The sequence below is a fragment of the Dromaius novaehollandiae genome, chromosome 5 (assembly GCF_036370855.1).
Source record: "Dromaius novaehollandiae isolate bDroNov1 chromosome 5, bDroNov1.hap1, whole genome shotgun sequence".
NCBI classification, from domain to species: Eukaryota; Metazoa; Chordata; class Aves; order Casuariiformes; family Dromaiidae; genus Dromaius; species Dromaius novaehollandiae.
The window spans coordinates 33133002-33160822 of NC_088102.1; the positions used below are offsets into that span (position 1 = coordinate 33133002).

Sequence of the window (27821 nt, forward strand, 5' to 3'; positions counted from 1 at the left end):
TCTCTCCTTTACCATGATATCTTAAAAAGCAACATTAAAGAAAAAATCAACCTTATAGCAATGCCCATACTATTTGTTCTGTGTTATAACTCAAAGTACAGATCTGTTTTATTTCTGTATTTAAGTGACAAATACTTATTTCTGAAAAAATAATTTCTAACAAATACTTATTTTCTAATTTCTCTTTCTGATTTAAGGCTATAAAGAAAACTTTTTTTAAGTCCATCTAAAGGAAAGGAACAGAGGCATTGGAATAGGTATTAAAAGACACAGAAGGCTTTTAATATAAAGAAAACTGTAACAGCAAAAACAGTCTAGTCCTGGATATATAGCAATTCAGAAATTACAATGTACCAGAAAGTCAAAGAAATCATTTATTCAACACAGTACAATCTTTAGGTTTCACAATAAATTTTATAAGCCCCCACAACAGAACTCAGTTAGGAAAAACTAGAAGAACAGATAAGGCAAATTATAAGAGAAAGAAGGATTTAGCTAAGTAGCTTAGCAGGCATTATAGGGAAAATGTTAGTCTTAAAACTTCCTTTTTTCTTAAGCATAACCTATTGCAAACATTTACAATTTTGCACTAAAAGTTCAAAATATAGTATGAGGCCAAATAGAATAAAGATACTGAAATAAATTTAAAATAATTACATTGGTGCTAAAAATAAAATTTCCTTCACTCAGCAGAGAAACTCAGAAACTTTTTTTCTTTTTGTCAAGAAAAGTGGTATATAGGACACTTTTACAACCAGAATGAGTCTGTCTGCTATAGATTTCAAGCTGGCTGAAACTTTATTTAGTCCCATACTTCATCCCTGCTCCAGTGAAGTCAATTGGAGCTTTGCCCTTGAATTTGATGGAGGCAAGCTAAGAGTGTAAGTTTATAACTTTATATTGTAGACTGCACTATAGCAAGTTTTCTCTCTATCTAAAGGCAAAATCAACACCGATAGCATCTTTCAAGCCAGTAAGCGTTCTTAAATTAAAGAATTGCTTTCCATGGGAGGAAAATAGTCTTGTTTCCTTAAATTTGACAAGCACTTGGATATGTTGCCACTTTGTCTTTATTTACATGTTCCTAAGATGCCCTAAATAAAATTGAACAGTTTGACAAGCTTTATAGCTCAGGATATCTATTTTGCTTTGTTTTTCTCTAAAATATATCTAACACCCATTCCATGGAATTAAGTACAAAAATCTTGCATGAATATATTGCTGGAATTGCACCTAATATCCTAGACACTCAAGAAATGCAAAATTAATGTCATTAAATATCATGTATCTCTTCTTATTCTCTCTCTCGTGTGTGCGTCCCTGCATGCATGAAAATACATAAGTCTGCATATATGCATTTATTTTTGTGTTATAAAATATAGAATTTTAAAGCAGTTAAATATAAAATGTGTAGCATAACATTGTTTCTCCACCTTTTTGCAATCATACCTTGCTACCAGCAGCTTTAGGGCCTCCCCTCTGCTCAGCCCCAGGGTTCATTACTGCTTCCTTGCTTTCTCCCTTTATTTCTCTCCCTCACACTATTGCCACCAGCTCCAGCAATATTGGCCAAATGCCTAAACCAATGAGCCAAGCTGAACTCTGCTGTCTTTGTCTAAAGCTATACAGATGTGTCAACACCATGCTCCTTAGGGCCCCTGGTTCTATAAACATAATCCAGAGGGACTCGAGCTGGCCCAGCACAGAGCCAGGAACGATCCAGGAGAGATTACTACTTGGGTTCCAAAGCATGCTGTGCCTCATCTGTAACATAATGATACTTCAGTACTGCTACAGCTCCCACTGGTTGAGAACTGATTAAAAAGTTGTGTGAAAAGTAGTAAAACAACCAGGCCTTTTCAATTCTTGAATAACCCAGCCAGGGTAATGTTACCATAAATTTTAACTATACATACAGGATGTTACAATCATCTTACTTGTTACATTAAATATGAAACATTTATGTAAACTAATTGTATATTCAGTTTAGTGTCAGACTTTCTTTGTGATTTCCCTAATATTCTTGAGTATTGCAAAACTTGAAGAGCAGAACGTGTTTAAAGAAAGTAATGTATGATGTCTTATGCAAAGTCAAGTGAATTATTTAACAGACTCAGATGGTACCACTATTGTAATAAAAGCATCTAACCTCTTAACTCTAAATATGCTTCTGTCTCTGTGAGTGTGAACTTTTTGTTGTATTCCTCAGAATAAACTAAAGAGCAATCTTCCTCCAAACTCTGTTTCAGTGCTACAAGACAGAACACTCTAAAAGATATAGGAATGCAAAACATTAACAGAACCTGAAAAACACAATGTGTATTGTGCCGAGACCTTGTAGGCTGAGGTTTTGTATTGCAAGAACAGTGACTACTGATGTAACTCATCCTGTCTGCTCATTCAAAGTAGGTACCGCAGAGCTACACAGGAAGACAGAGCCACTGATACGTAGACTTTTGTCATAAATAAAAAAGTTGAAACAAATAAAACCTCTCTGTACATGAGAGCTAGCTGAACTTTAAAAATTATTAAAATTTTATTCTACATTTCAAATCATGCAAGACCAAAATAGATCATGAAGATTCGCATGTTGCTGTTTGATTTCCAATTACAATAAGGAAGAGGGAGGATGCTATTGTGGGATTGAGGAGGTGGAGCGGAAGTGTCTGGGACACAACTGCACGAATATTTTACTAGACAACAAGAGATCGGTGTTCTCCCTTGGTAGAACTAAATTGGCCATCAAGATGAACAAACTTCCTCTCCTCACTAGAGAACCAAAAGGGATGGGTGATGCTTGCAGAGCTCTCTCACAGAGCTCCTTTTGAGGAACCAGCCTTTCATTTTTCTTGCCTCTCCTGGTGATGGTGGCAGCCGATGCTGAGGAAGTATATTTCCACATGGTTGGCAGATTGGAGGACCCTGACATTCTCCACATTCAGACATCCACCAGTGTTTGGCTGGCCTCCAGAACCATTGTCAGCAAGAAAACCTCTTCACTGTCTTCAGGCAGTTACATGGAAGATATGTTCCCAAGCTTCAGTGTATGCACATATATTCCAGAAGTATTCATTGCCCAGTAATACAGTAAGACAGCAATTGCACTCAGCAGCAGCAGCAGCAGTAGCAGCAAGCTGTAATCGGAGGACAGTTGTTTGTATCAGTCCATGAGATGGGCTGAAATTCTTGGATCATTTTGCCTTTCCCTCCATCCCATCCTCAACCCTTGCAAAACCCTTCTCTTACTGCTTTAAAACATGCACCTATTACAATATCTAAGTGCTATATTCATCATTTAGGGTTTTTAGTGGCCATATGCTCTTATGTTAAATTCTGGCAAGCACTGAAAGGCAAGTGTCCTCTACCACTGGGTCTCAAATGAGGAGTGTTTGGGAAGAAAACGATTTCTCATGCGTGGCTTAAGTGTAACACTGTGGAAGATGGGTCGCAGTCCCATACTCACTACTATTTGATATCTCTGATCAGTGACCCTATTGCTTCCTGGGTCTCCTGGTGTGTGGGGCAAGAAGAATTGGAGAGAAAAACTGTATCCAAGGTCTAATTGCAACAAGGAATTGTGACAGGTATGATAAATGAGTGAACCATTGTGCAAGAACAGAGGAAAATACAGAGAGAGAGTGATGGTGGACATGAAAGTATACTAGGCTAAAAAGGAGATGCATCATTAAATACAAGGGCTTAGTTAGCTAAAGTGCTGCCCATTGAGTATAAAGGGTTTGACTGTGTAGCCGTGTGACAACATGACTACAATATAGTGGGTGATTTGGAGTGGGGGAGATCAGAATGCATCTAACGCATTTTTTCCTGGGTAAATTAGAGGAGAAGAAATTAGAACATTACCCTTACTGATAACAGTAAATAGCTCAAGTAGTAAATGAACTCTTTTCTGGAATTGCTTTAGAGTAGTTATAATTAGGGGACAGAAGAATTCATATTATCCAATAAATATGCAGAACTCAGATACTTGAAAGAGTTCCCATCAGAGGACAAACTCTGTCAGTGGAGGCAGAGCAACTTCGGGAATAATATAACCCACGTTTAGACTGAGGATGACTGAAGCGGCCTGGGGATTCTGCTTTCCCAATAAAATGCTCCACTAATTAGTTAACACGGCATTTCTGCTCTTTTGCACCTGTTAATAATATAAAGCGGTTACAGCAGACTATGTGTCTAGTTAGAGCACAGAATCTAGCCCATTTTACAGAACAGACACATGAAACTGTGGGTGGGTAACGTATCCAAATTTCCTAATGAAAACAACAACAACATTTATATAAAGGAATTGCTATGTTCCCTTTTCTCATAAATACTTACCAATCTGAAAAGATAAAATCTTATCTATGTTTCCACTGCTAGATGATGCTTCTTAAGAAAAATCCTGCCAGCAACTAAAACAATGTCATGAAACATGCATTTGATGCACTCTCCTCCATTATGATATTGTTGTAATACATTATAAGCTCCATTGTCATTCGATACATATCAGCGTAGCTCCACTAACTTTTAAGGATGTGCACACAAGTATTTCAGTTAAAGAGCTTCTTATAGGCAATTTCATTCTGTCAAATACAATTATTCAAATGCCCAGAAGAAATAGAACCTAGTTCAAATAACAAATTCAGATTCCAAAAAACAAAATTTGACAAAATTTTCCTATAAAATTATTTTAGGAACAGTTTAAATAAATAATGCAACTGTGATAACTCAACTCATTTTGACTGCAGTGGGTGCAGGAGTGAGTGAGGTCAGCCACTCTCAGAAGATGGATATTAGCTAATGGTTGAGAGACCAGTGGGAGAGAGAAACCTTTGAAACAAAACACAGCTGAAAATGAAATGTGTACATCCTCACACTGATTTGAGTTCAGGATCATCGAAACACTGCTAAGATGATTTAAACTAACCTGTCTGGCTTCATCTTAAAATGGATTAGGAGCATTCACACAATCTGTTAATGAGGTCCAGCCATTAATCCACCTGAGCTGACAAGTTAGTATCAACCAATTTTGAACTATGCTGTATTGGCGGGGAATTCCAAATCCTTGTGATTATTGAGTTAATTGGATAAAAACACAACATCAGACTTTCTGTGAACAATTTCTTAGATCTCAGCGAATCACAAGGCATAGGCAACATGGGCAAAAACAGTTATCAGATTGAACAACTGTATGTACCTATTAAAAATAATTTGTTTACGCTGCACAGACAAATTGCATTACCCAAAGATACTTCTTTTTGTGTCTGGTACTTGAAATGCAAGTTATTTTACAGTTTCTTAGTGATCAGGCCCAAAGATTATTTATTGCAAGAGATCTCTTCAGTAAATAATTAAGGATAAGACCAACATCTCCATAACAAATTAGTTCTTGACTAATAAATCATTTGGAGGGAGAAAAATCAGGTGAAGAAATCTTTCAAGCTAAGGACTGTAATGTAAAGACTAACAGTGCATATACAGACCAAAAAAGGGAACAAAATTTTGTATTGCTATCTGTAACATGAAATGTTTACGCTCGTTAATGCAAAATTATCATGAGCGTGATAAAAATTCAAACATTATTTAGCATTTATTTTAAATTCTCTTTCTCAAAAATCTGTTGAGGTAATGTCTTATTTATGAGTCCACAACAGCAGCAATGAACGTGTATGCTAGTTCATGCAGTGTATATAAATTTGCTCATACATCTGAAGTATTATCGAGAGGTTTAGGCCGGGTTTCCAGCTAACAGTGCTTACGCAGTTACAGTAGATGCCATTTTTCCCGAAGGAACGAAGACTGAGCAGTATAGTACTCCTGCTGTCCAGGCCCCGAGGGCACCAAGACCCCCCGCCATGGCTGCCCCGGGCTCCCCCGTCCCCGGCCGCGGCCCCATCGCAGCCCAGCCCGGAGCCGCTGGTCACTGCCCCGCGGCGCCGCAGCGGTGCTGGCTCCAGCCCTGCCATGGCCAGGCCCTGCCCGGCCCGGCCCCCCACAGCCCCCACCAACACTGGCCCCGGGGAGACCCCATCCCCCGCAGCATCCTGACACCTACAGCCATGTACTCAATACTCGCTTTAGCAATTTACTGATACCTGTTAAAATATATCCATAAGAAAAGAAAACCAGTTAATGTTGGAGTTGTTAATTTACTTTAATTTACATAATGTTTAATGTTAATTTACTACTAAATTGGTAGCGCAGTAAGTATATAAGGAACAAGAGTTTATTAATTTGCTACTATCTTGCCTCTGCATGTATTCACAGAAGGTGCTACATTTTCTTACTGAGCAATAAGGATGAAAAGTATGGATCAGAAGACATCACAAGCTTCTAGAGCATAATGTAGGCAGGCTTTGGGCTCTTACATCCAGAACCAGAGTTATGGGCTCACTGAATATTTTGTGGGTATTGCTGAATAAAAACACAACACTAAAAAAACAGCAGAAGCTTCTTCTAGCACTTCATGAAAACAATGCAGATTTTATGAACATTTTCTGTAGGTTAAACTCTAATACAGTTTCAAACCCATTATAATTCTCTGACAGAATTAATTTTCTTTAAAGCATTTTACTTAATGGACAAAACTGACCTTTCATTTCTGAAATTCAGATGATTTTACAAAACCAATACTGTGCCCTACCAATAGCCAAAGAAATTTGAAAATCATGAACAAGCTGGATGACTTAAACTGCTTAGGTGGTAAAGCCAAATCTCAGGAGACAAAAGATATTAAACTGTATTAACTGTGTAAAAGAAACAAATCAATAACTTTAGTTTGGACAAGCAGTAATTCTATTACGTGTTTTTCTGCTAGGATATTGCACATATTGCTGGAATGGCAGAACACTGGCAGGGCTCTACCATCTGTGAAGCATGAAAGAAAAGACCCAGCAAGAAAGACTGGGGAGAAAAAGAAAATGAATGTTTAATAGCAGAAGCCTGTGATACAGGTAAGCTATGCTGCAAAAAACCCGCCTGTTTATGACTACAATCAAAAACAGATTTTTGGTTCTTACAGCTGTTTTGTCTGCAGGTCCCATCACTTAGTGATTTGCAAATAATGACGCAGACTGGGAAAAAAATGTGAAGGAACTGCAGTGCTATACTGGCATGGATTAAGAATGAATGCAAGTAATGATTTTGTTGGTGAGAGTTTGCACTTGATTTAGTCCCTTAAGCTAACTGAAAAGGAATTCAGGTTTTCCATTAATTGAAAAGCTGTCATGTAAAGAAGTTAAATATTATTTGTTTAAAAATGAAATGGCCTTTATGTTGTAATGTTTTTAAGGAAAGCCGGTAAATGCAATCTTACTGTGCCCACAGTAAATAATTTTAAACAACTTTTTCATAGCAGACTTTGAGAATCCAAAAAAAGATACAGTAATACCTCCCTCCAATTTTGAGAAGCATAAAGCCATGAGTATAAACTCAGCAAAAAACTCTCGGAAAAGCTTACTGAATTGTTTCACAGGAAGATAGAAATCTTATAAGCAAGTTTCACCAAGGTGCTTGTCTTACAAACTGCTTGAGCTCCCTGCTGTATTTTTCAGCTAGACGATAAAAATGTACTTCTAACAGCAAGCCAGTCTTTACGGTACCTAAAGTCTTTCTTTGACTCACAGAGAGGAGTGCTACTCCCTAGCACAAATTGCAAAGATTATCAAAGCTAGCTGTTTTCAATACACGGCTACAAACTATCTGCATTACCATTTTTAGTTTCTTGCTATTCTGTCCACCTTCTAGAGTTTTAGCTAAATCCCAGTTTCATTAGTTTTAATGGGTACTGGAGGGGGCCACTAGCTTTTAAAAAGGCAAATACAACTCTAAAAGTAGTAGGATGTGCTTCTGAAAAAGTATATTTCCATTAAAAGTTGTCAAAATAAATGGGTAAAAGCATGCATTGCTGTAGAGAAAGCACAAAGTGAGAAAGCTGGCTAAAAGGAGATAAAAAATAGAAACAAAAATTACTGTGTCATCAAAAAGATAATGAAGTTCAAAAGAAATGATAAAAAAAGTCATTTTGCGGAACACTTTATAAAAAATGCAGGGTAACTCAAGCTAATCAAAATAAGGGAACTTTGTGTATAGGAACTGTTACTAATTAGATATTGTTAAAGCCGGAATTAACACTTCATTTTTATGGTCTGACAAAAAAACCAAAAAAGCTTCTCTTAGCGTTGCCTGATTCTATCAGCAATAAAGACGCAATAGTATAGCAATAGTACATGCTATTTTTCAGGGAACAGTCCATAAGCAGCAGTCATGAATCATGCAGTAACATGAAGACCCTTATTAAAAAGGAATTTAGAAGTCCCTGCTCTATACGCCATAAATACTTTTTGTGCTATTGCGAGATAATATGCTTGCAGATAACACTCTTGGTATCCTGGAACCAGTGCAATGTGATCTGAACTTGACATGCACAAGGGCAACCACAACGCCAGCCATCCCTCTTCGTACGGTTTAAGAACTGTGAGTTCAGTTATTACCTTAATTCCACAGACTCTTGTTCACATTGGTAATTCTCTTAATGCCAGTGAAGTTATTTGTCTGATTAAGCCCACCTACATCAAAAATCTTTATTATAATGAGAATTACAGCCTTTCTGGTCCCTATAGGCAATTATTATTAATGTCTAGAAGAACAGAATGGAAATTGATAGCAGACGTCTGCCACTTATTTTTTCATGACTCATAAATTCTCACTTAGCTGCTAACAACACCTCTACCATAAAATATCAATTAAGAAACAGCATTTAAAACCATGAGAAAAATTAGCACAACATACACTATTATCAAGCACTACCAAAGCTCTCAGTACTATAGGCGTACTGCCTCTACTCCAGGGAGTTTGCACTCCCCATCACAGATTATAAACAATAGCTTGGAGCACATTCAGGTAGACCCATCAAAAGTGATGGGGAGAATGCCATTTGAAGCCTGTGAGATCAGCTTTTCATCCCAGTTGGTTAAAAACATGTCATCTCAAGTGGTTTGGTTATTCTTTTTTCTTTGGTAAAGTATCAGAAAAGACTTCGCGAGAAAAATCCATATTGTAGGAAGGATGTGAATGAAAAAGTACTTGTAAAGTGATAGCTTTTTTTGAATAATTTTCCTTCTCTGTCAGTTTGTGCTTACACAAGTTTGATGAGAACAAAGTCACTGGGTATGGCTCAAATGCATTCCATGAATGGGATATATTTGGAGACCAGACCTGCCATAAGGTATGTTTATCCAATGAGAGAAATAATTATAAAAGATCAGGCAATGAATTAAAGCACCTCCAATTTCTGAAAAGCCATATAAAAATAGCTGATATAGTAGCACAAATATACAGATGATGAAAAATTAAGAATGTGGAAAGACAATAAAAAGTAAAAGATGGTAACAAACTTTTGGGTCTTATAGGCTGAGATGAGTACCATGGAAGACACAAAGGCAACATCCTTTTGCTATACCTTACTGAAAGTGTAGGCTTCAACTCCAGTGAGTAGCAGAAGAACAATTACTGAGCTGATAAAAACTGCCAAAGCAACTTCCCAAAAGAAAAACAGAGAACTACCATTAGGAATTTTATTGTCAATCTGAAACAGCTGACTGCCAGAAAATGTAGCCTTAAAAATAAAATATAGCTTAAATCCCTCATTTGCCTAAGCTTGCAGGAAATGAGAAACTTTCACAATTGAAATGTCAACTAGCGATACCATATTCTGCAGTTTATTTGCAACTAAGTGCAAACAGGGTCTTCATGTTCTTTTCTTATTTCACAGTTTACTAATCTGTGCTGACAACAATAGTGCAGATCAGGATGAAAATTTAATTTATTTGCAGCACTCTTTTCTTTTCTGTTTGAATGATCCATTGAAATACTGAATAGTAAATTCACAGTAAAATAGCATATCATTCGTTTTTCTCTTCGAAACATTGCAAAATACACTTTGGGGTGATATTTCCCTTTCATAATTCCCTCTGCAAAAAATATATATAAGAACATCTGAAACATATGCGGTGAACTGTCCCTGAGTTTTATTGTAGGTATACATATCAAGGCTTTTGTTTGATGCAAGCCAAAAGTGTTTTTGTTTTTTTAAGATTTTTCTCAAACATGCATGTGGTAATGTGAGAGCTGTGCATCCTGCCTGTGCTGTAAATCCATCTCAAAGGGAAGGTGGTGCTCCAAGGTGCTATGTGAAAGCTGGTCAGTCATGCCATGCTGCTCTGGGAATTTCATGCAGCAGAGCGAACCCTCGCCTAATGGAGGTGAAAGGATACAGTTCGTACAAAGTGCACATGCAGGGTCACTCTCAGAGCCTGGCACTCCCAAGCAATCCTCTTGTGAGTTCGGAGGTGGTGTTTTCAGGGCACCCAGAGGGGAGCACTAAGCTCTGTATAGTCTGAATGGTCAGGAGACGTCATCTCAAGGACACTTCTGAAAATGCTGTAATTGGGCAGAGTAGATGCAGTCATTAGATCTCTGCATAATAACCAGCAGCATTATATCTGGCTGACTCCCTATTCACAGCCTGATTAAAAGGCCTGGTGACAGATGAGGGTGATAGGACAAACAGACCTGTGATCACTTTTTTTCATGCTATTTTATATACCAGCTTGCTATTTTGGTCTGCTGTTGTGACCAGACTGTACTCATCACTACATACTTGTACATGCTCTGACCATGAAAAAACAAATACAATGAATCCAATGGAAAAATATATATATATTGTAATCTTGCAGATCACATATTGGTTCACTAAAATACTTCTCTTTTCTAGGTTAAGGTGGCTTTCATTGAAATTTTCAGTTATTTTATTTTCTTTGTCAGCTGTTTATTTATCTAACCATCTCAGCCACTTCTTGTTATGAATTTGTACAGGGAACTCTGTAGCACCCTCTTATTTTTATGTCCATATGTAGGGTGGTGAAGAAAACAGTTATTGCCATTAATGTTTTCTATTTGTCTAGAAAAAGCTAAACTTTAAATCCCCTTTTGAGGGATGGTCTACAAGCTACAGCAACAAGGAAAACTCTACTGCTTCCACTTTTTTTTCTTTTGATGGCTATTTCTTCAGTGCTATTCACTGAATGAAAAGCCCCTCTTGCAGTTCTGCAGTTAAAACAACAAAGCACTGCCTATGTTTCTTCTTTAACACAGCTCTAAGGATTTATTCTTTGCTCCTTTATTCTTCTTTTTTTCTGAAGTTTGCTTGTCCTTTTCCCCTTTAAAATCTCTTTATCTAAAGCTGAATTAGTTTTCCCAGCTGGTTGGCAAACTGCCATCGTTTTCTGCTCTGACACTTATTTGTCAATTTTCAGTTGCCTTCAAACTTTTTACTTTTCTTAGCTTCTATTTCTTTTTCATCTTTCACAGCTTCACTGATTCAAGTTTTAGTTGCTATAATAGAGGAGGAGAGTAAAATCCCTCCTGGGAGAGAGACAAGGACCCATTCTCTACAGTGACAGAAAGAAAGCAAAAATACTATGAGATTTGCCCGTTGAAGGCTTTAAAATAGCAAAGTCTGTGCTTTCTATAGATACTTATAATCTGATCCTACATTCAGATAATCTGCTACAGTATTTAAGTTCTGCCCTCACAGATGAAACGTTTGTAAAACCATTTTTGTATAATTTTTAGACTTTCTAGAAGCTACTATTTTGCTTTATTTATTTTGAAAGACCTCATTTCAGTTTTAAAATACTAGGGATTAAGGATTTTTTAATTATTTTTTTAATACTGCTGCAGATGGATTTCACAACTCAGGGTTTGTATAGAAATTGCCAAACTCAGTCTTAGATTCCATCCAAAATTCCATTAGAAAAATGTATCAACCTCTTTGCAATACATGCTATAAATTAATAATTTCTAATGATATTTATAAAATAAGAAAATTTTGATTTGGTGCTGTTTTATTCTTTGAAATGTAACAGAATGTATTCTCTTATGTATGTTTTTCTATGGATGTTGCATGTCGGGAGTCTCATAGGCCATTGTACCTGGCAGAGACAGGAGAGAGATACAAGGTGATCCTGTGAACAGTGTGGCCTTCTTAGATTTTGGATACCCGTATATTGGTTTATGGAAGCACTGTGAAGCCATTATTCTGCCCTCTCAAAGAATGAGGATAGAGTATGTAGCAAAACTGACAAGGAGGATGTGCCCAAATATCGTATCTTTATTCTCTATTCTTTAGTGTTTATTCTTTAGCCTCCTGACTGTATGAAAAAAGCAGCATAAACCTTCCACATCAGACTGAGCCCTTTCTTGCTGCTGGGACTACTATAGAATTATTAACATTATTATTATTTTAATATGGGCACTGCAACTTCACCTTTTATTGGGAGTGGAATAGAGTGTTTCTCATGATACCAGAACGGATACAGGTCAGTAGTTTTACCTTCCCTATAGCTACAGCTTAGTGGAGTGGGTCAGGGCACTCTATACATTGTCACATCTTGGCATTTGAATAGAGCTGAAAGCAGATGAAATGAAAGGCCGCATGTAAAGAAGAGGAGAAACAGGTTAGAGCTCTCAATAGCCTTTCTAATATGTGGGGTCCTAGAAACTGGCTGGATCAACTGTGAAGTGGTGAATACCGGCAGCAGCTGTCCAGTAAGTGGAAATATAAGTAATGATTACCTTTGTGGTTTGAGTTACTGCAGGGCAATTCCCAATGGAATTAAACTGTTAAAGTTACAGCCTAATTAAACCACACCTCTTGCATCATGTATTTCTTCCTACATATCTGAGACAGTCTAATGTGTCTAGTTTTACCATTATTTCTTCACTGCTCTTCCACTCACAGAGACTGGCAGTTCCACGCTTTTTCACTTTTATTCACTTCCAGCTTTGTGACATAGACAAATCTTCATAAAGATATAGAATGAAACTGTGGAACGATTTCACATATTAGCTGAAACATATTTAAAAGCAGACCTTTAAAGCTGAATTAGGTGAAATAAAGCAATAGGCCAATAGCTTATTTAAAATTAACATTTTGGACTTGTTAGCTAGTTTTAAAATTAGAATAACTTAAAACTGAACTTTCTGGAAAAGAACTGAATCATAAAAATTATTATTAAAATCACTCTTAATGCATCGTATGTATCTGGTAAATTATTAGACCTTCAAAATACTAACCTCAGAGTAGTGATGCATTATTTTATTTTGTTGCAGAGTGATGAAGTAATCATTTCAAGTAGTTTAAAAATTTTTATCATATTAAGATGTTTTGAACTAGCTTCAATTGTAGTCAAGGTCTTTACTGTAAGTTTTATCATACTAAAGTTGATTAAATGTCTTTAATGCATCAGGAACAAGCACAGTAAATCAGTATGAAATTAGTATAAAGAGCTTTAAAACACTTATCCTCTTAAATTGGTTTAAATGTGCTTATGTAAAATAACTATATTGGGAATGAAAAGTACTCTCTTTAAAGTAAGTAATTTGAAAAAATCGGAGTAAAAATCGCTGTCATTTTGTCTCATTCAGAGGGATTTCATGTTCAGAGTCTAAGCAGAATTCACAGCTCTCTGATACCTTCATTTTACTTTATTTTAACTTAATCTTTTGACTGAAGTGTAAATAATTAGGAAAACACATCTAGACTCCACAATATAGAAGCACTAAATGTATTAATTCATATTTTGTGTCAGTTTTTGTAGGCTTGAAGAAACTGCATTTTTACAGTGCATATAATATTCCAATCAGTTGGCAGTCACGATTTTTTCGACATTTGGAGACTATGAGCAGATTCTGTGTCTTAATTGGTTTAATAATGAATTCTATATCCCATGAACCTTTTAGGCTAAAGGTTGTATACTTCATCAGATAAATTGAGTACAATTATATATACATGTATACGTGTATACATAGATATACAAAGAGAGAGTATTCCATTTAAGAAAGGGCAAAAATTGGATTTCTATAAAACTTTGATTTTAGAAGCTTTGTAACATAGCATGTGTTATGATCATGTAGTGAAATTGGTCACTTTTTTTTTTATAGTGCATTTGAAGTGGATGAACAATGCTCATTTAATGAATAACATTTGTTTTGTTTTTATCAATCAGTGTGTGGGCCTAGTTCCTCTTTACAGCATATATTTCAGATCATCTCTAAGCAGAAGAATATTAACATTCTTTTTGAGTTTTTCTATGTTGACCATAGTCACTGTATCTGAATTCTTAACAAACAGTAACTACATTTTTTTCATAGTACTATGAAGCAGCTTATGTTACCTGCATTTTACAAAAGGGGACTTGAGGTACAGAGAGATTAAGGTCAAAGTATCTACAAATTTGGGGCCCTTAATCAAGACATCTGTAACTTTTTTTTTTTAATATGTAGTAATATATTATTTGCTTATTGTTCTGCTTACTTTGACTAAGCAAGCAGGGACTCCAAAGCATCCAATCAGTCCGTAGCACAAAAAGATTTGGTTTAAATAAATTGCCTAATATCACATGGGAATTCCGAGATTTCTGGAATCAGACAGTCCACATCATCAATGGCCTTTAGTAGAGAGCATCCTTCAAATAGCAACCTAAATTCAACAGTTCATCTTTTCCACTAGCTGAGGTAATTTTCTGTGAAAGAAGCAGTAGGGCACTGTCTAGTTAAAGGCTTTATCACAATATTTTGTTTGGGGTGAAGGGGAAAAGGGAAAGAACATAAGTTTCATAGGTAACTTTACCATCATATCAGCTAGATTTGAGTGCTTGAGTTTTCAGCCCTAATACCCTTTTAGTGTAATATTTTAAATGCAATTTTATATATTTTCCCTAAGATGAAACTGGAAAAAATGAAGACTCAAACAAAAATCTATCATACAACACCTTTTAGAGCGACAGTACCAAATTTTGTGATTTTAACCAACAGTGTAACAAGAGGTATTAGTTCTTAATGTCTGCGTGGACTTAATTTCTTCATCCAAGCTCAGTTTTCTGTTACAGATTCTTCAGTCCTTGCTCTGGTCTTCATACTCCTCTCTCTTTAATCCAGTCTTTTTGTCAAGCCTTCCAAAGTTTCCCCATTCTAGTTTCTCTGTTTTACATTGTCACTCTTTTCTCTGCATGTGTTATCCTGCCCCATCTCCTTGTTCAACTAATCCAATCTGTGCTGATGTCAGAATTTCCTACGTCAACTGACACCAGTCCTTTTGCTACCTATTCCAGCTTCTCATATTCTAAATTTTCAAGTACACAGCCTTCTTACTCAATTACTCTTTTTTCTTGTTATTCAGTCTCACACTTCTTACCTCATATGGTCCCATTTCTCCTCCAAGTTCCCAGGCTTCACCAGAGTTCTTAGGTTTTATTTGTAAATTCCTGTTTAGTTGGTTAATTCTTGGAGCATTACGGATTATAGCCAGTGAAGTCATTTGATTCAAGTTCAGATCTGCAGCATATTTCTGGAAGAGTAACAAGACATATTCATAAAGATTATAAAAGACTGTCTATGAAACTGGGAACTTGCTGGAAAAATCAGTCACTTTGCCTGAAAATGCTCCACGCTTTTTGTATTTATTATAGGAAAAAAGCAACCCTAAGGCATTAGTATTGTGATTCTGCTGTTGAAAGCAGAAATACTCCTGGAATTTACAAATGCCAACAAAAACATCCAATCACATATAAAAGTATCAACAAAACACTGTCAACATAGGAAGTCTCTAAAATATTTAATATCACCAAGAAACGTTTTCCAGATTATGAAATATCACATACTAAAAATGTCTTCCTGCCAAAGCACTCCTCTAAAATATTAGATTTTACTTCCTGGTTTTATTCCCTGGACAACACTTCCAAAGAATAAAGTAGCTATTCTGAGTCCTCTTTTTTGCTGTCATAGCCTATCTTGAACATATAAACAAAGTCTTTTTTTTACCTAATCCCGTCACAGCTTCTAAGCAGTCTCCAGCATTGCAAAGAATATAGACAATTTCAGTGCATATTCTTCCATTATCTGGGGCAAAACTGAAGAAACAAGGAACAAGGTGACCTTTTCTTTTAGAAAAGAGATTTTGACCTTTTATTGAACATGATGGGAAGGAAAGTCCTATAGAAGACAGAGAGGAGGAAATGGGAGGGACTCCTATGAAAAGCTATCTTTAAGAAAAAAAAGGCAGAAACACAACTCTCTGGATACTTTTATTTCATCTAGACTATATTTGCAGAAATATCTACTAGGAAAAAAGGAAACTTGGACACTGTGGTGTATCTTTCTCAGAAAGGTTATAAGTTCATGCAGAATGAGAGAAGTTGAGATAATGGCTGGTTTGGGGCCAAACCATTCAAATGTTGATGGAAATGCAACATTTTCTATCTGAAATAAAGCATTGATAAGGCAACATTTATTCCCATTAAAGAATGTTTCAAATGAACTAGCTAAGTAATCTATGCTCAGAAGTCTCAAAGGAACTAGTGAATCATTGTCAATTTTTACTCTATCTTGCAAAACTGGGAAACAGTTTTGTTGTCCTGTAATTCACAAAGGATGACACAGAATAACAAATTAGCTAACCTGACCTTCATTTCAGGTGCAAGAATGGATTTTTTACCTTGGAACTTTACTGGTAAGGAACTAGAGACAGCAATTATGATTAATTCTTATCAGATTGCTTTTTTTGAGAGAGATCTTTTTCTATTTGTTTTTGCTTTTGATTAGATTACAGGGATGGTTAACAAAAGTACTTACGTTTATGTATTATATTTGGACTTAATTCACTTACTACCTGTAGTAAAGGCTTTGATTCAAAACCTTGCATTTGATGGAATTTTCAGGTTATGGGCTAAAGGTCTGAGAAACTGGGTTTTTGACATGTCTTAAAGTACAATTGCTATGGCAAAAGATCAGTCAGCAAGGCTGTTTTTTCCAGGATCCTTTGGAAATTGTTTCTTGATCCAATCCTATCCTTTCTCTCTATGTATAATATATGGCTTTCAAAGTGCGTTCTGTGGATCCCTGGAGAGGATGGGTAAGTAAAAGGATATACATGAATTGTATGCAAAAAACAACTAGAAAAAGCAAGTTATTTTAATTGGTTTAAATTTGTTACATGATAATTCACATCTCCACTAGAAAACTGTGAATAGCAGGGAGAAAGGTCTGAAAATTGTTAAAAAGTATCTAACATCTGCTAAACTTTATCAGCGAATATTGTATATGGTTGAAGAATGACTGAAGATTGGTAGATTATTAAAAATAAAGGGATGGATTACTTTGAAAGAAATTTAAATCACCTGATCTAAATGATTATAATCCAAAAAATGTGATTTAATAAAGCCACATGAAAAGGAACACATTTGGGAACAAAGCAAGCAGTTTATATCTACAGGATGTCAATGACTAAGAGCACGTTTTAGAGATTATCACAGATTACAGCCTCAACCTGAGTTTTTGGTGCTTCTATGAGAAGAGAGCTAACAAAATCTTTGAACAGACAATGAAGTGGACTCTCGAGTGAAAAAGGGAAGTGAAGTTGTCTCTGTTCCCAGAACTGATAAGAGCACGCTAAAATACTGTCTCTCCCTGGTGTTTGCATTTCCATAGGGATGTGGATGTGCTGGAGAGGTTATGCTACACAAAGGACCGTGCAACAGTGAATCTTACATTACAGTGTGAGGCTTAAGCAATTAAATGTGTTCCACATATTAAAGAGACGTTTAAGAGATGGATTGATCAGTAAGTGATCAGTGAGCATTTAAGCATGGGTCTGATAGCACTGAGCTTTCTGATCTTGCTGACAAAAACAGAACACAAGCTAATTACTGGGAGTTGAAATTAAGAAATTCTTCTAGAAATGCACCGTTCCTAGAATAAAATTGCTGGGAGAGCTGAGGGAGACTTGGTGCCCTTAAAACAAAATTAGATACACTTTGACCCAGCATATGGAAGACATCCTTCTGGGAGTATAGAGGGTCAAACTGAATAATTATGGTGTCCTTTCTGGGCCTTGAGGCTGAGTCCTGTCATGTTCTTGGGTTGGGGAAGAAAAGTAAGGAGAATGACAGTAATAGGAAGACTTGCTTTCCTCTCAACATACTCACGTTTGCACACCGGAGTAAGGCAGTGTGTATCATAAAACCTTATAATTTAGCCCTTAAAATAATTTCCTTTAAATTCAAAGTGGTTTTGTTTTACTTGATGTATATCTGCATTGATGTATTCTGGGTATGGATTTTTGATTTTTCATTTCCTCAGGAGCGCCGACAGTTGTTGATGGTTAGAGACAGGACCACAGATACAGTAAACCATACTGTGTCACAGAACTGAAACTCATTGTCTTACTGATATCAGTTGGCAAAAATTTCTTCCTATCTTGCTTTGCAGGAGCCTGTGGGGTCTTCTCTTTTCTTTTAATCATGGATACAGTTCACTTAGTTATGCTAGTATAGTGGATTGTTTTTCCTGCAGGAAGATGGGTGCTTTCTAAGTTTTTACTCAGGATACATCTATTAGGACTTTTCTCTTAGTTTGACAAAATACATAGATCCATGATATAGATAGAATATGGGGTAAAACTTGATAAGTTGTGATGTCACACCACATGATCCAATTATCATTTCTGGCATCTAAAGTATATTAAACCATGTAAAACAAATGGATAAGTAACCTACATAATAAGGAATAAGTATGTAAATATGGACTTGTTTTAATGAGGAGGTAAGCAGAAATATTCTAAGGCATTATATTACACAAGTTGTTCTCCACTGTTTTTTGGTGATAATGTTTTTAAGTATCTTTCTTCTGTTTCCACAGTAGGGTAGACAGAGTCACCATCGATCAGCCATGAAGCCAGGTAGCATTTGTGTCAGTATACCCTGAATTACAGGACCGTGTTTGCTGGGAACTGACAATAATGGAACTGAATGAAAACTGCTGCAGTCTCAACTTTGACCTTTACAGCTGTACAGTTACATGCTTTCTTTTTATTCAGCAGGGACTTGGCCAGACACACAGCTTCTACAGAATGATAGTGGTTGCTTTCGTGCAGCACTTTTGCAGCTCTGCCGCTGTAAGAACCAAGGGCCCAGGGGGCAATGACAGGTCATGGAGTACCTATTGGGTAGCAGAGAGTGCAGGGGAATTATTTGTTTCTGCACCATTACTTTAGCAATGGAGATAGGAGGAATATACAGGAAAAATACCCCCTGCATGTGTGTCCCTTAGACAGAATAGAAGACTCCCTCCATTTTTAAATAAACGGAGGAAAAGAGGGAGTGTTGCTAGAAATCTACCCAAGCATCTGTTACCTAAGTCATAGGCCCACATGGAGTTTATCACACTGCCTTTCCACCAGCTTTGTTTAGCTGTCGCTGCGAATATGCCTTTTAGACATTTGATGAAAACTTTACAATTCAGGTGTACGTATTAGAGGTGGAAGGCAATAGTAGTCTTTGACTTTTTTCTCTAGTGTATGCTGCTTGTACTATCAGCCACGATTATTTAGTGGCAGTTTTTCAAGCCAGCTATTTAAGAAGTTAAAATGACTTTATTTTGGATGACTCACAAAGTGTTATTGTCAACAGAGGGAGATTCTTGCCCTCTGTAATACACCAATGAATGATATCTTGGTCTGTTGTAGACCTGATGCATCTTATACTTGCAAGATGCAGGGAGGATGATAGTGATGTCAGCTGCAAAAGAGACAGTAACCTGAAAGTATAGCTTGATTTGATGACTTCACACTAATAGGCTATAAATTTAATTTCCTCTTTCATCAGGCTGCCTTTCAGTAGCCCTTCTGAACCAAGAACTCCTCATAGTTTAAGCACCCCATAAAACCACACTATCACTATATTTAGCCACATTTAAGCATCTATGCCTTCTTGGAGAAAACTGAGATGATTTTGTCTAGAAAGACAAATCCAGACTTCTTGCACTGCTGTTCTAAACATTTCATAAGTAAGCAACAGCATTTGATTTTTTGAAGCACAAATTTAAGATTGTTTATATTATCTCACTTATAGCACTGCTAAACAGTACTAGCTTCTTGGACTATTTTATTTCTACTAGAAAGTGGCTTTTTTAAAAAAGAAAAGTGCACTGCCTCAATGTAAAATTTATTCTATCCTTAAAATTCCAAGTCACACAATAATGTTTAGTGTTATTCTCCAAAGGAATTTTTTTCACAGTTACAAAGGCACCTGTATTCTCTTCTACGAGGAATAACCCCACTCCAGGTCTTGTGATAATCATTCTCTTTTCATACTGGACCTAGTTTCCAACCTTGTGCCTCAATACCTGCCTGAGGTGGGCTGTTATTGCATATGAACCTTATGTTCCCTCATGCATGCTTTAATTCTGATAATGTTGTCAAATTTCTTTCTAGCTGTGGAAATGTTACACACATCCAATGCAAATATTCCTCTTAGGAGTTCATTTTGGTATCATGTATGTATGCAATTTTGATAGGGATTAAAAATAGTCAATTTAATAATAAGATATTTAAATTACTCTAGTACACTGAAATCAAAAATGTTGCTGTATTATTGAAAATGAGAATTAATTGCTTAAGACTTACATAATTTTCCCTTGGTAAGCTCTTGGCACATAACCAATTACATTTATAAATTACTATCTGTTTTTATCTCAATAATTCTGTAAACACTGATACTCATCCCTATTAAAAACCCTTTACTATTCTTGGGAGTTAAAAAAGTTCCATGATTATAGCACTGAAAATAAAGGAAATGAATACCATAGCTAAGGTCCCCCTACTGATATTGCCCTGTAAAAAGAGCATAGAAAAGTACCATTGTGGATAGTTGTGCTCCATTGCCCCTGCAGGGACAAGGTTCTGATTACAGTGTTAATGTCTGAAGAAACAGGTAATCTGCAGGAGTCATAAGATCTAAGGCATGGATGGCTTTATAGATCCAAACGAAATGTTTAAGTTGAGTCCTAGAGGAAAATAAAACCTAGTGTGATCTCTAGAGCTCATCATATCCATCTTGCATCAGACAAAAGATTTATGAATGTTATTCGGGGGGTTCTCCAGAATAGTAGCAATTTCCCATAATGATTTTGCCATATAGTAAATTATCTGGCTGGGATTTATGTTATGTATTTATTAATATGTTAATATCACAAATATAAATATATTTTGTACTATTATCTTCTCTATTATATATTATAGATATTGCTATAAATAGTGTCTACTACTGTATTATTTATTTATTTAATCTTGCTAGGATCTAGGCTATTTATTTCTTTTTTTTCCCACAGATTTCTAAAGCTTCCCCTCTCCCTGAGCTTTTCTTATCCATTCTAAGCTAGTCAGTTAGGCCTCCTCTGTGGAAAACAAAGAGAAATAATAATCTGTAAAGGCTTGTTTATCTCACCTACCTTACAGCACTCTCCCAAGTACCTTCACAGGGCAATTATTTTAGTCCTATTTATCTCCAGTGACAACAGAGTGAGTGCAAACAACCAGCTTAATCCTTTACTTTTAGATGTCTGCAGTTATGTGTAACGAATCCTATCTTAACTGGCGTGTAAAAGGAGATGATAGCCTACGTGAAAACACACCAACAGAACAAGAAATTGTTGACTACTGTTGCAGTCTGTGCATTACAAACTACTCAAGGAACATTTTTCCTTCCCCCTGCATCATTAAACAACAAAAAAGGCAACAGAATTCTCTGTTGCAGGAATAGATTTCATCCTTCTATTTACTCTAGTCATTTTCCCTCAGCTTCTTTATCTGGATGACACTGCATCAGGCTACTTTAAGTCCAGATATCAGTCTTGGCCTGGAAAGGACCCAAAGAAACTTTTTGTAGTCACTACAAAACTGATGGACAAAACTTCAGATAGAATCCCAGTCAGGAGCTGTCCAAAGTAATCCATGCAAAACACTGAAAAGGTATCTAAAATCCCATCCACACAAAGTTCAGGTTTTTCCTTCCTACCTTCAGGAGAAGCTTCTATTTTAAACTAAGATTTATAGATCTGGGCATTCTTCTGGAGAAAAGTGGTTATATTGCTCTGTGTTAAAACCAAAAATGGTTAAAAGGCTTTGCTATGATGTTGCTGTGTCCACCCCAATTCCAGCAGTTATTACATTACATACTCAGTATGCAGGTAACAGGTTTGTTTTTTTTCAGCTTACTGATAAGTATCAAACCCTTATCTTCTACCTATGAAAATCCAGTCTAAACAGTCCACAGGGTCAAGGACAAATCCTCAGAATCTCTTGTCCCAAGCTAGTTAGTACCCAAACTATCACACTGTGAGTTAGGCTAGAGGTATTTCTTATTTCTTCTTTGAAACTGAGGTTTTTTTGCAGCAAACTCATCAGGATTCATCAGGAGAGCACAAGAGGGTTCATGCAAGTAGCCTAGTACTTAGAGCATTGATTGGAAAGAGCCCCTGGTACTATCATCACTGCTCTAAAAATGTTTTCTTGTTTTATCCAATTGCACTTTCATGTGTGATACATAGACAGGCCTTGTGATACACTGGCAGGCCTTATAACAAAGACTGGAACTCCACCTTCCCCTCTTGCAGCTAGACATTAAGTGTGTTTTATTAAATGAATGCATTATCACTTCTGTTTTGTCCACATTTTTCTGAAATTGTTATCCACTTCTATTTTTAAGGCAGAGCCTACTCTCTGTTAGGCATGATCCAAGCGTATCTTTTGGATGTGAGACCATAGACAGGAGACTATCCAGTTAACTGTTCCTGGTGGGGCTTTGGCTTTGCCTGAATGGATTCATTTCCAAAGCAAAAATGTAGGTGCTAAAGGCACTTTTAACAAGTATTTAAGTATCTCTATGCATTGGCAGTGATGTTGAGTCTTTTGCTTGTAAGCACAGTTTGAGCCTCAAAATTCAAACTCCTAATTTGTTAGATCAGAAGACAAAATCCAAGTGTGGATCTAGCCCTCTCTGCCACAGTTTCTTATCTGTACTGCTGCTAATAACATTCATATTTTCTCCATCATGTTGTAATTTATATATTAAATATACATTAAATTTTATAAGGAGCTCAGGACTTAAGAAAGGGAACCAGATGGGTGCACCATGGCGGAGGGCAGGGAGGAGGAGGGGAAGCCACAATATTCAGGAAAAAGTTACACCATTCAGTATGCATGATGAACATTTAAAAGCACCTGAGCGGCTCAGAAGCCTCCATGCTATTATGAGTCATTAGGAATTAAGACCCTAAATTTGATAAAGTCCTAAAAATGTTAACTAAAATCTACACTTAGGTGAGACCAAAAGCTCTTAGAAAAATGGTAATTAAATGTATATAGTATGCAGAATTGATACAATTATAATAAATAATAATCACTGCTTGTGGCTACTGAAGAAAAATTTCATAGATTCTGGTTTGGTAAGTCATTTGATAAACAATCCTTTCCCAATTTGAAATGCAGATTTTTCTTCTCATCCCACTGTAGTGCTTACTTATGGAAGTATTTAATGTGTGTTTGAAAATGATGCTGCTGTATTTGAAAATAGTTCTTGTTTATTTGACCCTGTTCAAATCTGTGTTTTTGTTCTTTTTTAAAGAAATATCAGAAATCAAATTATCACTGGGGTGTCAACAGAATACGGAAGAGCTGTATTTTCTATGGAGAATAGGCAGAAAAGTTATCATGCTGGAAACGATACATCAATTTGCAGATCTCTGTTGTTCTTAACACTTGTAAGTGTATCTACAGATCCACATCAATTGCATGGAGCCATTTTGAACTTTTATGAAAGCATAATAGCATTGTAGAGTTTAGACACCTGCCATTTAAATGGATACACTTAAACACTAAATGAAGTGTTTCTTTACTCAGAAATTTCTTACCACTAGAGGGCTCAAAATTGCTGTGTGATTTTATTTATGTACACATGCATAAATATATATATGCTTATCATATAAACACACACACAATCCTTGGTATGGGTACGTCATTCACGTGCATGTGTTTTATTTGTTTGCACTCATATATAAACACACACATGCCCATTAATATATATATAACCATATTTTAATAGGTGATCATTTTATTTTAAAGGCTTTGAACATCTAAACAATTCAAATCTTTAAAGAGGTTTTTTTAATTAAACTTTAGGCAATTCACCCTACATAGAATCATGTTCCTTTTAGTTCTTGAAATAATTTTAATTTTAAACTTTGCTCTCAGACATTAGGATTCGCATAACACTGAGTTTTGAATGGAACTGCTTAGAATTTTTTCCCATATAGAAAGTTGTGGAAAAGTACAATAAAATAGAAGATACCCATTTTTCAACACTTCAGTGTTTTGATTGTCTGTTAAAAATTGTGTTGAATATGATCACATATATGTATAAAGACTACCAAAGTGAGTGAGCATTTGCATAACTGAACCAAATCTTTCAAACTTTGATACATAACAGTATCTCTGAATTCAGTTGGACTACATGTGAGTACTGCTTACATTACTACTAATGCAGTTAGATACTACCAATTCAATAAAGCTTGAGTATACTCATTTTCAAGTATCATCATCTTATGTGTTTACTTCAGTTAAGAGTATTATCAGACATTTTACCAATATAAAATGCTAAATTCTTAGAAAGACTACAATAAATTAGTTGCAAAACAGTTAACACAGTTAACGTGATGTATAGACTAAACAGTTAAAGTAGGAAGGAAATACAATTCGATTGGTATGTATGCTTAGCTAAACAGAGGAAGAGATTAGTGTATTTCAAAGCAGAACTTAGTGTAGTCTCATTTTTCATATCACATTTACTTTAAAATGTTAAACGTAATTCAGCCAAGTTAATTTTGCTGTAAGAATTTTAACTCTTGCATATTTTGCTTTAAAAATTTAGCTTTATAGATTGTGTATAAGGTTACATTAGAACTATAACATTCTAATAAAAAATTATCACCTCTGCTGTACTTTTTCTTATGAGTAATGCATTCTTAATTTACAACACTGTTATCTGAACTAAACTTGGAAACCAGCCTGGCCCATTGGATGACAGATATTAAAAGTGGCTTTGTTACTGATAAACTGGATTGGCTGGCATACGCGTCACACTACCTTTGGACCTAGGAGTAAATCATCTTGAAATTCATAAAATAGACTGGTATGCATTGAAGTTAGTTTTGACAGTACTGGATTAAAATCATTAGTTTTATAAATTAAAAACACATTCCTGCAGCTGGAAGATCTATTTCAGCATACTGAATAAAACTGAGAGGAATAAAGTTCTATTCATACGGAGTTAGCCCAAGGATTTGGATCCTAAGAAAGATATCCTTATATTATCACAAAACTGTACGAACTAGTTCTAGTGATTTCACATTTATACTATTTCTGCAGTCCTCCCAAGACAATTTGTCACTTTTGAAAGAAAGAAGACTAAAATGACCATGTCAGCTACATCTGAAATTCTCTTGGTAGTTGATATGTCATCATTACTTTATGTCTTTATATCCAGTGTAGAGGAAAAGATGATCTCTCTGACTTAATGCTGTATAATTATTTATTATTAGTAAAAATGATGACATGAAAATAGCAGTGATTGCCACACAGATCCTACATGCCACATGAGATGTGCATTGGGAACAAGGAACAACAAATATGGAATTTCTTGCAAGAGTGAGGATTAGAACTCTTAACTAAATAGGTGATTTTTTTACCACCTTCAAATGAACTAAGAAACAATTTTATATAACCAGTGTTTTATACTACTTCTTGTAGTAGTTACACTAATTCAATATATTCCATATTTAACTCTTGCAATTTTCAGTGGCAGGGATTACAGCTGAATAGATTGTTTGTAATCAGTTGTATTTATGGGTCTGTATCAGTATACAGACAAAACTCTAGAAATAAATTTTAGAGCTAAATGTATTTCAGTACACAGAATGGAAAAACCTGAAGTAATATTACATTGCATTGATAATAAGTTTCAAAGCCCAGGTGAGTATTTATTGGTCTTTCAATACATGTTTATGTTAGGGATTTTCTCTTTATAATCATACGCAGGAGCAAAAAAACCCCCTTATTGTGCTATATCCTTATCTTTGCATTACTCAATTTCTGGGAATCTTGTTTCTATGGCTAGTGAATTTCAACAGAATTGAATCTGTCTCATTATTTGGTGAACAGAAATGCCATTTTACTCACTAAATCTGGATTGGGTGAATATATTCTAATTCTATTTTGCTCTGGATTAAGTAGAAAACATTTTCTCCACCAAGTTTTAGGCATCTTATCACCTAAGATAATCAATCTCCATATGTTCTCTCTTCTAACAGTACAGAAAGGTCTCATTGTTACTACCTTTCCTTAGGTAGAGCCTCTTTGTTATGGCTTATTTCAGATACTTGATAAAGAGAAAGATGGAAGAGGCAGATTCTCAAATTTTAGTTTCAAGATGTTTTTAGTCTGTTGGCAACAATAAGCTTTGAAGTGAGATGGGAGACGATAGTTTTAATGAACCTTTTCTTAATTATACAATATTTGTTTTAATATTCATCCCTAAATAACCCTAAAAGTGAAGTCATGTATTGTTTTTATATCTGTCATATCAGGCTTCTAAAATACAAAATTTTATTGTATTTTCTGTATTACATTACAGATATGAAAAGTTCTCAGTTCAAATTTATTATAAACATAACATTTTTAGCATGGTGGCTGCAGTTATTCTGTGCTTTTCTACAAACATGTGCAGTAGTGCTACCGCCATGACAAACTACCAAATTAAGAAACGCCAGGCAATAATCAAACTCAACTGACAAAATTGTCAAATATAACCTGTAAGACTGAACACTGCTTTTTATAAACTTTATTTTTTAAAAAAAGTTAAATATGGGTTTTAAGGGATTAAAACCCTTTGTAATAAACACATACAAAGATTACAGTTCATTTCCATTTTAAATACTTACTAACAGGCATACCAAGTGGGGTAAACATGTAGGACAAGATCCCAGGGCTCGGGATTACAGGGATCTAACAGCAGTCAATCCAAAGCAATGACAGCACGCCACAGAGGCAGGAGGTCCACTTATAATACCTTTGTTGTGAGCCATGATGAATCTATAAGCAGTGTTGCTAATATGCACAATGATCCTGTTCCTGTTTTTTGGTGATTTGTACATTTTAATGGGCATTCATCAATCTCATTTAAAGTGACTCACTTCTGCAGTAGTTTTATTTTTACTGTTTCAACATGATTTTTTTCTGTTCCAGAGCAAAGAGATTAAACTTCTGAATAAGAACAACAAAAATATAAATATTTCTAAATTTTTAAACAACCTAATCATTACAAACAAAATGTCCCATAGAAAATCTCCAGAAAACATAACAAAACTTTTCTTTTATTTAATGTGTAACTTTACACATTTACTATCAGCATACACAATAGCTATGTGATTTCATCCTTCACCTTATTTTAATGTTTTTAGGTATTTGAAAATATGTCTTTAGTTTTCACTTTCCCAGCTGCCAAAGTTTTTAATGATATACCAGCTGTTATTTTGTTTATATAGTTTAGAAATGATAAGTTATATAATCCTAATCTATATAACTATTATATATCCCTAAATATTTCTGTGCAAAATCCATCCAAATTTCCCATCACTAGAATATGAAGAGCATCTCTCTTATGGCATGAATGGTTTACAGTTTATGTTAATATCTTTTACTTAGCTTCCTTCCTCTCTCCACTCATTTTTTCCATAAGTATATTGTATTGTATGACTTGAAACCCCTTGCAGTCAATAGAACTGTTTTTGTCCATCAGGTCCCTGGACTTCTTTTACCTTGTGTATGAAGGGTTTCAAACAAAAAGTTGCTGAATGTAGCATATGTATGTGAAACG

General features: G+C 35.6%; 1 long non-coding RNA gene across 3 annotated transcripts in view; it reads right to left on the bottom strand.

The window, feature by feature from the left end:
* Positions 1–260: 260 nt before the first annotated feature.
* LOC112983269 (uncharacterized) overlaps positions 261–27821 on the bottom strand; it is a 34120-nt gene continuing 6559 nt past the window's right edge. The window contains exons 2-4 of one of the 3 annotated variants that reach the window (XR_010389375.1): positions 15254–15406; positions 10281–10437; positions 261–3134 (exon numbers count right to left, since the gene is read on the bottom strand). This is a non-coding gene — a long non-coding RNA (uncharacterized LOC112983269). Of the gene's footprint in view, positions 3135–6976; positions 10438–15253; positions 15407–27821 lie in introns of those variants that run through there. The other 2 variants (XR_010389374.1, XR_010389372.1) reach the window with 2 other exon arrangements.